Raw genomic sequence first — 16,000 nt, forward strand, 5'->3', positions numbered from 1 at the left:
TTATAATCTTGAAATTTGTGAAACTAAGCTCATTTCAAATATTCTACCCTGTCATGAAAACTATCTTCCCATTTTAGAATCTTTCTGTCCTTAATAAACCCCATCCTGTCTTATAGAATTATGTAACTTCTTATATTACAATTTTTACATCTCTGGGCCAAATATGTGTAAGTTTTAAAATATAAACTGTGGTATTAAATCAACTAGTTTCCTTATTCCCAGCACAGTATTTAAATGACCGTTTTGATACTTTGAACATTGGGCTCTGAAAAATTTAGTGAGTTTTGACACACTTTGCTCTTGAAACCCTGAATAACCAAGGCATTAAGTCTGAAAACTATAGTCTCAGGAATCAACATCTTGAGACCTTTTTAAACTGTCATGGCGGGGGGGGGGTAAATTCTTTTTATGTTGTTAAATTGAATTTGTGTAACTGTTGACATAGTTATAAAAAAACTTGTTAATCTTTATGGAGCTCTGCAATTTTAGATGCCATATTCAAACGCATTTCTAAAATTTTAAGTTGTCAAATGAACTTTAGCAAGCACACTTACGCAAGGTATGCATAATTCATTTCATCATACATTTTATAGTGATTATACCTATATGATAATTATTTAAATGAGTTGATTACTGTGTACCTAAAATCATGTTTTGAGATAGAAAAAAGAAGGGGAAAATCTAGAAATATGCTTTCAGATGGTGACAGAACTTTTGGAAATAAAAGATTATCACAAACATTATAAAAGAAATAAACCATAAAATTATATAATCTAGTGCACAAATTTTTTATGTACTATAAATAATGTTAGGAAAAACAAACACAAGTTGGAGTAATCAAAATAGGGTTTATTTTATGAAAGTTTGTTTAAAATATCCTATAGAGTCTCTGTGTTATGAAATTATATTGCAAAAACTTTGGGTCTAATCTTAATAACCAATCATAAACAGCAATTTTATTAATAAAAATACTAGGTGTATTAAATTTTTGTCCTGTTTATGTAACTTAGTAGACAAGAAGTTATGCTTTATATGTGTCTTTGAGGGAAAATACTTCTCTTTAGGGACAGGGACCTGTCCACAGTCTCCATATATGTAAGCCTTGGATTTACCTGGCCAGATATTCTAGAAATAAAAAAGAATTTGCAAGAATTTATTTACCGAAATTCAGCATTATCTCTGGTTGTTTCATTTGGTTACTCCAAGTGAAGATATTATATGAAGATAATAGAGTTTTGGGCAAGATATACTAATTTCTTGGTTGAAAACTCTACTCTTGATGATGATTGAAATGCCTAACTTTGTTCCAGTATGTCATTTTCAACATGAGAAAGAAGGGGAAAAGGAAAGAAATGGTAAAATTAGTTGAGGAATTTAGTCATAAAATAGATAGCATTTGTGTGTGTGTGTGCATACACATATAAAATTGGCAGGGATAATGTAGATTAGCTGGAGGAAGTGAGAGTGACTGCTTGACAGATATTTGACCTCTTTTTTCAGATAACCATTTGTTCTCTGTGATTCCTCTCTATAGGAATATATATATCTTTGCATCCACAAATGAACATATATCAATACCTTCACACTTTAAAAGTACTTAGTAAATGTTCATTGGATCATCTTCAGGGAAGATTTCCCAAAGAGCTGCCTCTTAAGCTCAATTTCAAATAAATGAAATTATCCAGAGGCAGATTTCACCATTTATTGAATGTCAGCTATTACTGAATGTCAGTTCTGAGAATTTAAAAAAACAAAACAAAACAATCTGAGTTTAAATTTAGAGATAGGAAGGAAAAATATAATTTTAACAAAAAATTACGTTTGTCATTAAGGACTAAGAATTGAAATGTTTTGGTGGCACCAAGGATAATCATGCATACTAAGCAGAAGGAACATTATAAGTAAAGTATAGGAAATGAGAAACTGGCAATTTCAGGAATGCAAATTCCTGACAATCAGTGCTTGGAGCATAGGATATAAGGGAGGAAATGGGAGTAGTGAGTTCATGAGAGCCTTTTACCTTTACCCTGCTGGCTATAGGAAGTCAAAGCCTACACCTGGAAGCCAAGGAAACCTATCAAAATTTTATTTCCTACTTGGGTAAAAAATTTTCAAATACATTTTAATCTATTGCAATAGAACTCTCAGAAAGTCATACCATTGGTGAGTACATTTATGAATTTAGAGCAGAATGCACATTTAGAAAGCAGTACAAATGCTTTCATCCTCCTCCTGAGCTAAACGTATCTCCCTGTCTAACCATTGCTTATTATTGGGACTTGCTATAATGACAGCAGCAAAAGAGCTGAAATCCACTTAGGCAATTAGATATCATATTAAAGCAACATTGGAGTAGCAGGAGAATGGAACCTCTATTTTAGACTGTTGATACTTAAAAATAAGTATAATACAATGATCATAGTTATTAGTAGCTGCATATTATACCCACTAAAATAATCACTGAAGCAGTTCAGTGATACTAGTATTCATGGATGATGACAGTTACCAATCCAAACAAGTACACACCAACTAGAAACTAATGAACCACCTATCCCAGAGCTCAGTGCTTTTTGGTGACAGAAGTCACCAAAGCCTTTAGTCACTGAAGGCTCATGACTGTTTGAGAACATCGGAAAACATATTTAGCAATGGAAAATCACTCATCGTGCCTGAGAAATATTCTACTTATCAAGGTTTTAGGGATTAACAATTGAAAATAGGAGGGGGGAAAAAGCTCAGCCTTAATATAAAATGTTTATATTAAAGAATAGTGACCTACTTCACATCAATTAGAAAATGAGTATGGTTTTTAAACAGTATCCTATGACTACCATAATTTTAATGTTAACAATTATGTTGAACAATATTCAGAGATTACTGGAATGTAAAGATAAGAGAAGCTTTCCATTAGGTGCCTATGTCACCCTTGGCACTCACAACAGACAGTTCTTATTCTTTTGGAAAAGAATAAGACAAGTCTTATTTGGTTAAAAAAAAAGTCTGGTATCATAAGAGATTTTCTATTTTACTCTTCCACCCTATCTCTACTCCTATATCTCAGGAATTTTCAGGAACTAATTCAATAGCTAAATTTAACTCTGTTGGTGTGTGGTGGTGCTGGTGGTGGTGCTGGTGGTGATCTCAAGAAGTAGAAGTAGTTATTGAAAAAAAATTTTTATTACAATGAAAAGGAAGGGCTAGTAGATATTCAGTTAATTCTAATAGTCTAATAATATTGTATATCTCTTGTATAGAAGAAAAACTAAAACTGGGATTTCATGTGCCTGAAATTTGTTTTATATCTAAATAAGATAATTTGGGGGGGGCAGTTGTGGGATATTGCACAACGGTGTTATTGGTATGTCACGGTACATGTAATTTAGCAATCACATTGTCTAACTCAAACAGGTGGCACAGTCTGGCAGATGGTAGTAAGGATTTGTTTATAAGGCTCACAGTTTCTTGCAAATGTCTTGCCTTGTTCCTCTAAAATTTTGTGTGTTTGTGTGCAGATACCTAATCATATTCATATAAGGTGTGCTATTTTATATTTTGACACTAAGTTGTTGATTACATATAGATTTGTTACCCTGATAATTTTTTCTATTAGTATTCATTCAATGCCTAATCAACAAACTTTTCTGAGTACCTATATGCCAGGTACTATTCTATTTCTTTTATTAAAATATATTTCACATATAACATTGTATAAATTTAAGATGTACAACATGTTAATTTGATAGGTTTATGCATTGTAATGTGCTTGTCATTGTAGCAATAATTTGTACTTCTGTCATGTTATATAATTAATCATTTATTTTTAGTGGTTACAATAATTAAGCTCTAGTTTCCTAGTAAATTTGATGATTATAATACAATATTGTTGTCTATATTCACTATTTTGTGCATTAGCTCTCTAGGGCTTGTTTACTACTTGTTACAATTTGTACCCTTTAAACAAGGTACAAACTATTTCTCTACCCCATATCCCCTGGAAACCACCATTCTACTCTCTGTTTTTACCAGCTCAGCTTTTTAGAGTCCATGTATGAGTGATATTGTACAGTATTTGGCTTCCTCTGTCTGAGTTATATCACTTCACATAATGCCCTCAAGGTCCATCTATGTTGTTGCAAATGGCAGGGTGTCCTTCTTCCTCACAGCTGAATAATACTCCAGTTTGTGTGTGTATGTATCACATCTTCTTTATCCATTCATCCACTGATGGGCACTAAAATTGTTTCCATATTTTGTCGATTGTGAATAATGCTACAATAAATATGGGGTGCATATATCTCTTTAATATCCTGTTTTCATTTCCTGTGGGTATATACCCAGAAGTGAAATTGCTGGATCATATGGTAGATCTGTTTTTAATTTTTTGAGGAACCTCCATATTGTTTTACACATTGGCTGAAACAATTTACATTCCCACCAACAGTGTACAAGGATTCCCTTTTCTCTACATCCTCACCAACACTTGTTATCTCTTGTCTTTTTAATTATAGCCATTCTAACAGTTGTGAGGTTATATCTCATTGTGATTTTAATTTGTATTTCCCTGATGATTAGTGATGTTGAGCATCTTTTCATGTACCTGTTGGCCGTCTTTGGAGAAATGTCTATTTAATTCCTCTGCCCATTTTTTAAACACTTTTTTTTTTATTGAGTTGTATGAGTTTTTTTTTAATATATTTTGGATATTAACCCATTATCAGATATATTGTTTGCCAAAATTTTCTGCCATCCTGTAGGTTGCCTTTTCATTTTGTTAATTGTTTCTTTTCCAGTATAGAAGCTTTTACATTTGATGTAGTCCCATTTGTTGATTTTTGCTTTGTTGTTTGTGGTTTTGGTGCCATAACCAAAAAATCATTGCCAAATCCAGTATCAAGGTGGTTCTTCCATACATTTTCTTCTAGGTTTTGAATTACTTTTTGTGAGTACTGTAAGGTAGGGGCCCAGTTTCATTGTTCTGTATGTGTTTATCCAGTATTCCCAGCACCATTTGTTGAAGAGATTCTCTTTTCCCCATTAGATGTTTTGGGCTCTTTTGTCAAATATTAGTTGACCTTATATGTTAGTGCTTAATTCTGGACTTTCTATTCTGTTCCATTGGTCTGTGTGCCTATTTTTATACCAGCACCTGCTGTTTTTAGTTGCTGTAGCTTTATAGTATAGTTTGAAATCAGGAAGTATGATACTCCAGCTTTTTTCTTCTTCCTCAGGATTACTTTGGCTATTTAGGGTCCTTTATGGTTCAGTACAAATTTTAGAATTGTTTTTTCTATTTCAGTGAAGTATGCCATTGGAATATTTTTCTTTTTGATTTTGGTTTTTATAACAATTTGCATAGCTAATTAAATGTGAGAAAATATTTCTCTTTTAATTTGATCACATGATCTCACTTTGGAATTTTGATGAGGAAATTGTGTTGAATTTATAGATGGCTTTGGAAACATGGACATTTTAACAATATTAATTCCCCTGATTCATAAACACATAATGTCTTTCCATTTGTTTTTGTCTTCTTCAGTTTCTTTCAGCAAAGTCACATATTTTTCATTGTGCAGTTTTTTCACTTTGATTAAATTTAGTCCTAGGTATTTATTGTTTTGATGCTCTTGTGAATGAGATAGTTTCTTTATCTCTTTTTCAGATGTTTCATCATTAGTATGTAGAAATGCAACCGATTATTGTATGTTGATTTTATAGCTTGCAACTTTACTGAAAGTTTCTATAGTTTTTTGGTTGACTCTTTGGGATTTTGTGTATAGAAAGTTGTATCATCTGTAAACAGCAAAAATTTACTTCTTCCTTTTTGATTTAGATGCATTTTATTTTCTTTCCTTGCCTAATTGCTCTAGCTAAGACTTCCCCTAATATATTGAATAAGAGTGGTGAGAGTGGGCATCCTTGTCTTGTTCCTCATCTTTGTGGAAAAGTTTTCAGTTTTTCTCCATTGAGTATAGTGTTAGCTCTGGGTTTGTTGTATATGACCTTTATTATGTTGAGGTATGTTCCTTCTGTACCCAATCTGTTGAGAGTTTTTATCATGAAATGATGTTGCGTTTTGTCAAAAGCCTTTTCTGCATCCATTGTAATGATCATATGGTTTTTATCTTTCATTCCATTAATGTGATATATTATATTTATTGATTTGCATGTGTTGAACCATCCCCACATCCCAGGGATAAATCCCACTTGGTCATGATGTATAATCCTTGCAATGTTTTCTTAAATTCAGTTTGCTAATATTTTGTGGAGATTTTTGCAACTGTATCATCAGGGATATTGGTCTATAGTTTTCTTACAGTGTCCTTACCTGGCCTTGGTATTAGGCTAAAGCTGGCCTCATAGAAGGAGTTTGGATGTGTTTCCTCCTCTTCAACTTTTTGGAAAAATTTGAGAAGGATTGGTGTTAGTTCTTCTTTAAATGTTTAGTAGCATTTTCCAATAAATCCATCTGGTCCTGGACTTTTAATCTTAGGAGGTTTTTTGATTACTGATATAGTCTGTTTACTAGTTATTGGTCTGTTTAGATTTTCGATTTTTTTCCTTATTCAGTCTTTGTAGGTAGGTTGTGTGTTTCTAGAAGTGTATCCACTTCTTCCCAGTAATTTAATTTGTTGGCATGTAATTGTTTATAGTAATCTCTTAGGATCATATATATTTCTTTAATATCGGTTGAAATGTCTCCTTTTTCATTTCTAATTTTATTTATTTGAGTCTTCACTTTTTCTTAGTGAGTCTAGCTTATGGCTTGTAGATTTTGTTTATCTTTTTGAAAAAACAGATTTTAGTTTCATTCATCCTTCCATTGTTTTTCTGGCTTATATTTCATTTATTTCTACTCTGATCATTATTTCCTTCCAACTTTGGGCTTAATTTTTTTCTTCTTTTTCTGTTTCCTTCAGCTGTACAGTTGTTTCAATTTCTTAATATATGCATTTATTGCTATAAACTTTCCTCTCAGAACTACTTTTGCAGCATCCCATAAGGTTTTATATGATACAGTTCCATTTTCACTTGTTTTGAGATTTTTTTTTTTTTTTTTTTTTTTGTGGTACGCGGGCCTCTCACTGTTGTGGCCTCTCCTGTTGCGGAGCACAGGCTCCAGACGTGCAGGCTCAGCGGCCATGGCTCACGGGCCTAGCCGCTCCGTGCCATGTGGGATCCTCCCGGACCGGGGCACGAACCCGTGTCCCCTGCATCAGCAGGCAGACTCTCAACCACTGTGCCACCAGGGAAGCCCGAGATAATTTTTTATTTCTCTTTTGATTTCTTCTTTGATCCAATAGCTGTTTAGTTTCTACTTATTTGTAGATTTTTCCAGCTTTCCTCTTTTTGATTTCTAGTTTCATACTGTTGTGGTCAGAAAAGGTAGTTATTATGATTTCAGTCTTCTTAAAATTGCTAAAATGTGTTCTATGTCCAGTCATATTGTCTATCCTGGAGAATGTTCTGTGTGCACTTGAGAAGAATGTGTGCTGCATGGAATGTTCCATATATGTCTGCTACATCCATTTGTTCTAAAGTATGGTACAGTTCCAACATTTCTTTGTTGATTTTCTGTTTGTGTGATCTATCCATTGCTGATTGGGGTATTGAATTCCCCTACTATTTTTGTATTGTCTGTTTTTCCCTTCAGATTTGTTAATATTTGCTTAATATATATAGGTGATCCAATGTTGGGTGTGTATATATTTGCAACTGTTATGTCTTCTTAATTTATTGACCTCTTTATTACCATATAATGACCTTCTTTGTCTCTTACTCTTTTGGGCTTGAAGTCTATTTTGTCTGGTATAAGTATGGCTACCCCTGCTTTCTTCTGATTTGCATGGAATATTTTCTTCCATTCCTTCACTTTGAACTTATGTGTATCTTTTTTTTCAATTGAAGTTTAGTTGATTTACAATGTTATGTTAGTTTCATGTGTATAGCAAAGTGATTCAGTTATATATTATTTTTTAGATTCTTTTCCATTATAGATTATTACAAGTTATTGACTATAGTTCCCTGTGCTATACAGTAGGTCCTTGTTGTTTAGCTATTTTAAATATAGTAGTCTGTATCTGTTAATCTCAAACCCCTGATTTATCTCTTCCCCCGTTTCCCTTTTGGTAACCAAAAGTTTGTTCTCTATGTCTATGAGCCTCTTTCTGTTTTGTAAATTAGTTCATTTGTATCATTTTTTAGATTCTACATATAAGTGATATATGATATTTGTCTTTCTCTGCCTGACTTACTTCACTTTGTGTGATAATCTCTGGGTCCATCCATGATGCTGCAAATGGCATTATTTCATTCTTTTTTATGGCTGAGTAATATTCCTGTGTGTGTGTGTACCATATCTTCCTTATCCATTCATCTGTCAATGGACATTTAGGTTGCTTCCATGTCTTGGCTATTGTAAATAGTATTGCTATGAACATCAGGGTCCTATGTGTGTCTTTAGATCTGAATTAGTCCTCTGTAGGCAGCATATAGTTGGGTCTTATTTTTTTTTAATCCATTTTATCATTTACCTTCATGTTGTTTTGTAACTCCATTGTTTTTTTTCCCCTCTGTTTCTGTCCACCTTTGTAAATTGGTGGTTTTCTGTGGTAGTATGCTCAGTATCACCTTTTTTAATGTTTTATGGATATATTTTATAGTTACCATGAGGCTTACATAAAATATCTCATAAATAAAATAGTCCATTTTGTACTAAAAACAACATATCTTCACTCTCCTATAAAGGCTCCACCTTTCTACTGCTCCTCTTTTAGGTTTTGGGTTTGTTGGACATATAATTAACATATATTACATTATATTAGTTTCAGGTGTACAACATAAAGATTGCAAATTGATCACCATAATAAGTCTAGTTAACATCTGTCACCATACATAGTTACAAAAAATTTTTCTTCTCTCTTGCAATGAGGACTTTTAAGATGTATTATCTTAGCAACTTTAAAATATGTAATACAGTATTATTAAGTTTATTTTACGTTTCTGTGTTTTTGATGTCCCAATTTACCTCTTTTTTCTTTTTAAAGATTTTTTTGACGTGGACCATTTTTAAAGTCTTTATTGAATTTGTTACAATATTACTTCTGTTTTATGTTTTGGTTTTTTGGCCACGAGGCATTCCCCAACCAGGGATCAAACCTGCACCCTCTGCATTGGAAGGCAAAGTCTTAACCATTGGACTGCCAGGGGAGTACCTGGCTTGCAGAATGTTAGTTCCCTGACCAGGGATTAACCCAGGCCACCACAGTGAAAGCACTGAGTCCTAACCACTGGATCGCCAGGGAATTCCCCCAATTTACGTCTTTTTATGCTGTGAATTAGTTAACAATTAGCTAGTTTTAATATTCTTTTCCTTTAACCTTATAATATAGTTAACTGGTTAAAACACCATTCTAATATAGACTTACAGTTTTCTAATTCTGACTGTTTTCTTTCTCCCCACTGGTACCAGTGTGTTATGTACTTTTATATGTTTTTGTGTCACTGATTGACATCTTTTCATTCCAGGTTAAAGAACTATAAGTATTTCTTGCAAATTAGGTCTAATGGTGCTAAATTCCTTCAGCTTCTGTTTGTCTTGGAAAGCACTTATTTCTCCTTCATCTCTGAAGGATAACTTTGCCAGATAAAGCATTCTTGGCTGGTAATTTTTATATTTCAACAACTGACTATGTCATTTTACTCTCCTCTGGCCTATAAAGTTTCTACTGAGAAATCTGCTGACACCCTAACGGGGGTTTCTTAGTAGGTTACTTTGGTTATTCTTTTTTTCCCTGCCTGCCTTCAAGATTCTTTCTGTGTCATTGATTTTTGACAGTTTCATTATAATGTGTCTTGGAGAAGAAGGTCTTTTTGCACTGAGATAATAAGGTGACTCTGTTACCTTCCTGGACTTGTATGTCCAATTCTTTCCCCAGGTTGGGAAATTCTCAACTTTTGTTTTTTAAATAAATATTCTGCTCCCTTCTCCCTCTTTTCTCCTTCTGGAACACCAGTTATTCCTATATTTGCTTTTCTGATTGAAAATGATAGCTCTCATGGAGTTTCTTCACTATTTAAATTTATTTTTTATTGAAGTATAGTTGAATTACAATGTTGTATTAATTACTGCTGTACAGATGACTCACTTATACATATATATATATATATATACATTATTTTTCATATTCTTTTCCATTATGGTTTATCACAGGATATTGAATATAGTTCCCTGTGCTATACGGTAGGACCTTTTTGTTTATCCATTCTATATATACCAGTTTGCATCTGCTAATCCCAAACTCCCCCTCCTACCGTTTCCCACCACCCTCCCCCTTGGCAACCACCAGTCTATTCTCTATATTCCTGATTTTGTTTCTGTTTCATATATAGGTTCATTTGTGTCATATTTTAGATTCCACATGTAAGTGATATCATATGGAATTTGTCTTTGTCTTTCTGACTTACTGATAATCTCTAGTTGCATCCATGTTGCAAATGGCATTATTTTGTTATTTTTTTATGACTGAGTAGTATTCAAGTTTCTTCACTATTTTAAAATCTCAGTTCTCTCTCCTCTTCTAATTGAATTATTTCTATATTCCTATCCTCCAAGTCACTTATTTTTTCTTTTTCCTGTCTCTCATGTTATCAGTGCTTTCTATTGCATTCTTCATCTCATTCACTGAATTTTTCAGTTCCAGAACTTCTGTTTTGTTTTTTAATTTCAATCTCTTTGGTAAAGAACTCTTTATGTTCATTATTTTTAATCCTAAGTTCATGGAATTGCTTTTTAGGTTTTCTTGTAGCTCATTGAATTTCTTCATGACAACTATTTAGAATTCTTTATTAGTTAGATTGCAATATTCTGTGCCTTTGAATTTCGTTGCTGGAGAATTATCATTTTCTTTTGGTGATACCATCTTTCCTTGATTTTTCATAGTGTTTGAAGGTATGCATTTCTCCTTTCGCATTTGAAGTAGCAGACATCTTACTAAACTAAGGCTTTCTGTTTACTTTGAGTCTTATGGCTCAACAGGCTGGCTATTAGAAACCTTTTTTATTCCAGAGGGTGGCGCTCTAGCTCAAGTTTGTGGTTTCTTCTATAGGCACTGGCTCTTAAATATGCACTAGGCAGTGGGCACAAGGAGTCCGCAGTGGAGTTGGGGAGGTGGGGACTTAGCAAAATCTTAGGGTTTTGGGGGTGTCCACAGGGTCAGTGGGGGATCCTCAAGTGGGGCACACCCAGAGGCAGTGGGCAGTTTCCCTTTGAAGTACCAAAGCAGACAGCAGGAAACATGACACTTTGATATTCTTGTCAGCTTCCTTTCCTTTTCTCTACCTCTCCCCAGTCACAGAGGTCCTTCCTCAGAAATCCAGGTGCTGCTGGAGATAAATGGGTCCCTCCAGCCACAGCCTGCACAACTGATGTTGACATCACTCTCTGAGGAATGAATGAAATGATTTTGGCCTTGTGTTATAGTCTTGTGGGGTTTTTTTGTGGTTTTTTTTGCGGTACGTGGGCCTCTCACTGTTGTGGCCTCTCCCGTTGCAGAGCACAGGCTCCAGATGTGCAGGCCCAGCAGCCATGGCTCACGGGCCCAGCCGCTCCGCAGCATGTGGAATCTTCCCGGACCGGGGCACGAACCCATGTCCCCTGCATCGACAGGCAGACTCTCAACCATGCGCCACCAGGGAAGCCCGTGTTATAGTCTTTATATCTCTAGAAACTTAGTTCCCAGCATCTAGGGTGTAATTTATAGTAACTATCTTTGTTAAAAGGCTTTTCAATAAAATAGCATTTTCTGTTAGACATGTTATAATATTTAATTTCAGTTTAGAAACTTAGGTTATAGAGCTGTTTGATATTGTGTTTTGTTTTTCCTAGCTAGTTATCTTGAGCTTTAAATATTTTTTTGAATATATGTCCATTTACATATATTCTAAAAGGTGAAGTCAGGCATCACTTTCTCTTTATAAATTTAATTTATTTTGTGTTATTTTTTTAAGGAGTCATTTATTTTAATCATGAAGACACCTGGAAACTACAGGAAATTCATGTCATTTTGTTGTAATACTGATTGCTATCAACAGTTTGCTGTTTTTTACCTGAGTATCCTGTTTATTTGTAAAGAAGCTAAATGACAGCCTGGTTCATTTTTAAATTTTGTATTAGGAGCAGAGTTTTCACTTAGGACTGTCTTAGAATGCAAAAGATGCTTGCTTCCTGGATGTTTGTCTTAGTTTGATAATATTAAAGTTTTGTGATAAACAGTATACTTGTTTTGTTCAGTCTGTTTTGAAGTATATCTAATATTTTCTATATTGGTAAGTATGTGAAATTATGCATAATGTAAAAAATAGAAAAATTGAAAATCTAAACTCTAGGTATCACTGTCTTCTTAGAAGTATGCGTGTTTGGCAGAAATCTGGATAAAGAATCTCCAACCTTGTAAAAATCCTCCAAAGATTTCCATAAAGTTTCATACTTTAGTCCTCAATCCCTGGATCTGCAATTTCTCTAACCCCTTGAGACATTTTGTATTAACATACGATGTCCCTCTTGCATGATGTACTATCTCATTGGTGTTACTCTTCTTGTGCTATTGAATAAGAAACACCAAACTCCTAGTGTTGCGCTTACTTTGTCAAACAGTGGTTGCTTGCTTCTTTGTAGATGGTTTTTGCTGAACAGCCCATATCAAACTGAATTTTCTGATTCTCCTTATGTATTTAACCTATGCTATCCTAAGTATATCTAACATGAGAATAGCCCTGTGAAGGCAACCAGAGTCTCTCTGAACGATCTTTCAAAAATCCACTTGAGGGGCTTCCCTGGTGGCGCAGTGGTTGAGAGTCCGCCTGCCGACGCAGGGGACACGGGTTCGTGCCCCAGTCCGGGAAGATCCCACATGCCGTGGAGCGGCTGGGCCCGTGAGCCATGGCCGCTGAGCCTGTGCGTCCAGAGCCTGTGCTCCGCAACGGGAGAGGCCACAACAGTGAGGGGCCCGCGTACCGCAAAAAAAAAAACAACAAAAAAAACAAAAAACGGAAGTTATTTATCTTACTGTGTTATTACGTTAAATGATGTTGGTGGAGTGGTACATAAAAAATATTGAATAGTGATATAGAACGATGATTGGGGCAGGAAATGAGGAAAATAATAAAAACTGTGTCTTAATAAGGTCTGGCAATGCTAAGTTTTCTACTAGGTTATTGGTGGTAACATGGGGTTACTCAGAACCATAAAGAAGTACTAGAGAAATAATAGAACAGGGCATGCATCAGGTGGAATGTACCCCAAAACACAGTTCTTATATTTTACTCAGCTTCAGAAATTATGGATTTTTTGTAAGTTTTTTGAATTTAGGAATTAGTTCTTTTATTTAGTCTATAGTTTATAAATGCTATTATGTGACCTTACTCCTATCTGGGAGAAATGTGACTTTTTTCTTTACAATTTAATGAAGTAAGGAAAAGGTGAAAATGTTCTATTATCTTGTTTGTGCTGATGCTCAGCTAGAATTTAACAAGGTGGTCTGTTTGTAGGCAGCATTTTCAAGCATTCCAAGTAGATTTATGTTTCCCTGAGTTATAAAGAGCAAATATAATATAATTACATGTGTGTTGGGAAATAATGCTCCATATATATTTAAAAAACTGATTCTCTGATGAAACTCATTGGAATCTTGCTTACTGTTCATGACAGCAACACCCAGATTGCCACTCTCATTGCATGAATCATCATCACACTGGACAAGGTAACCTGTTCACCATAATACAGTGGCTCAGAGGAAAGGATGTTGTTTCTCATGTGGAGGCCACCACTGCACGCCAGTGGCATGGCCCGTGTCAACTCCTAACAGGTTGACTACATCTGTGATTTCTCACCACTTTAGAATTTTTTCAGTTATTGATGTGTTAGCTCGAGGTATACTGACGTGTTTCTTAAAAATAAACTTATGGTATATCTTTGGCTTTCCAGACTGGCTACAGTTTGACAGCCTCTGCTTCTTATGGCAGAAACTACTCAACAATGAGCTGATAGTTTAACTCTACTTCTCAGCTTTTCCTGGTCCATACAGCATAATAAGGCAGTTTGATTATTAAATGCAGCTGTCCCTAGAATGAGATAACCTTCACTTGTCTGCTTCCTGGGTGATAATCATGAGGAAAGGCTGGGGGGTTACAGAGACATATTTGAAGATTTGCTGTGATCATTTCTGGGCATAGTATGTCATTCTTTATACTAACAGCAACTAGGACAGTGTGGTTGGCATACCCTATAGCTGGCAGCCTGGTTGAAAGACTGCCTGGGGGATTTGGAACTGTATCGTTAGACCATTCAAGATAGCTGTTCTCTTGCTCTCTGTATAACCCCTGCTCAATCAGTCCCTGCTTTACTATCCAATCCTGTAAATTATAGGTCTTAATCAGTAACTGCCTACGTGCTTGTCCCCTGCCCTGACACTCGTTTCCCTGATAACTGATGAGCCAACCTGATGTCAATTCCCCCTATAAATGGTAGCCTCCTCCCTGGAGTAGCAAAGATTGCTGCCTTGTCCTGCCAGCTATTTGACATACACGATGGGGTGTCAATCCAGGACCTTTTGCTTCTGATTTGTAAGATTCCCTATCCAATAAATCGTGGATGTCTCTGGGCTCTTTCTTGGGTCTTGAGACTGGGCAATTAAATGGCTTGCAGGCCTATAGGGTGTAGCCCAACAGAACTAAGTCTGGTTAACTTTTATGAAAATATCTTTTTCCACTTGCATCCAACCCTTCTGGACAAAGGTCTGTTTGCAAGTAGGGGAAGGTTGGGGGGAAAAGTGAAATTATAGCTACTGAAATGAGACATACTGATTTTATGACATTGGAGGAAGAGCAAAAACCCCTAAACCTGGGAAAAGAACAGCTTAGACCACAAGAGGTGCAGGAGAGTAGTATTAATGATCTTTTTTCTTCAGAACTACGTGTGTAGCTTTTCTCCAGAAGGAAAATGCTCTGGTGCTGCTCTAGCAAACTTTACAAGTATCTTGAATTTAACTGACTGCTGAGTCTGACAATAGTAGCAAGCTGTTTTGTTAACTTGTAAGTAACATAGCATGTCAGACCCTTGACAGGTTAAGACTCAACAATGTATAATTGACATCCCATTACATGTATAATTAGCCGACAGTTACTGGAGGAATGTTAAGCCTAAGATAATCAATAGCAAAAGTTTTATTTTCAAATACAGAATACATTTTTGAAATTGTATTTTCTTTGAAACTAGCTTTATACTGTTGAGCATTTCGAAATTTTCGATGACTATATAAATACTTAAAATGAATATCCTTGTCTACAGCATCTTCCCTAAAAGTAACAAAACAAAGGTGATAATTGCTATTATATAACTTTAAAAAGATTTACATTTCCAAATTTTTAAAGGAGTAAGTGAATGCTAACTCTGTGATTTTTTTTTTTTTTTTTTTTTGCTGTATGCAGGCCTCTCATTGCTGTGGCCTCTCCCGCCGCGGAGCACAGGCTCCGGACACGCAGGCCCAGCGGCCATGGCTCATGGGCCCAGCCGCTCCGCGGCCTGTGGGATCCTCCCGGACCAGGGCACGAACCCGTGTCCCCTGTATCGGCAGGAGGACTCTCAACCACTGTGCCACCAGGGAAGCCCTTCTGCCCATTTTTTGATTGAGTTGTTTGAGTTTTTTTGGATATTGAGCTGTATGAGCTGTTTGTATATTTTGGAAATCAAGCCCTTGTCAGTCGCATCATTTGTGAATATTTTCTCCAAGTCCCTCAGTTTTCTTTTCATTTGGTTTATAGTTTCCTTTGCTGTGCAAAAGCTTGTAAGTTTTTTATGTCCCATTTGTAAAACCCATGTTTTAATACTTACTTATTAGCCAAGGAAATAGAAGTCTATACTGAAATCCAAGGATTTTAATGTTGGTTTTTTGTTTTTTTAAAAAAATTTTATCTCTACTCTCAGTATAGGAATTTGTTTATGTGA

The sequence above is a fragment of the Monodon monoceros genome, unplaced genomic scaffold (assembly GCF_005190385.1).
Source record: "Monodon monoceros isolate NGI ecotype Baffin Bay Population unplaced genomic scaffold, NGI_Narwhal_1 Super_Scaffold_4, whole genome shotgun sequence".
Taxonomy (NCBI): domain Eukaryota; kingdom Metazoa; phylum Chordata; class Mammalia; order Artiodactyla; family Monodontidae; genus Monodon; species Monodon monoceros.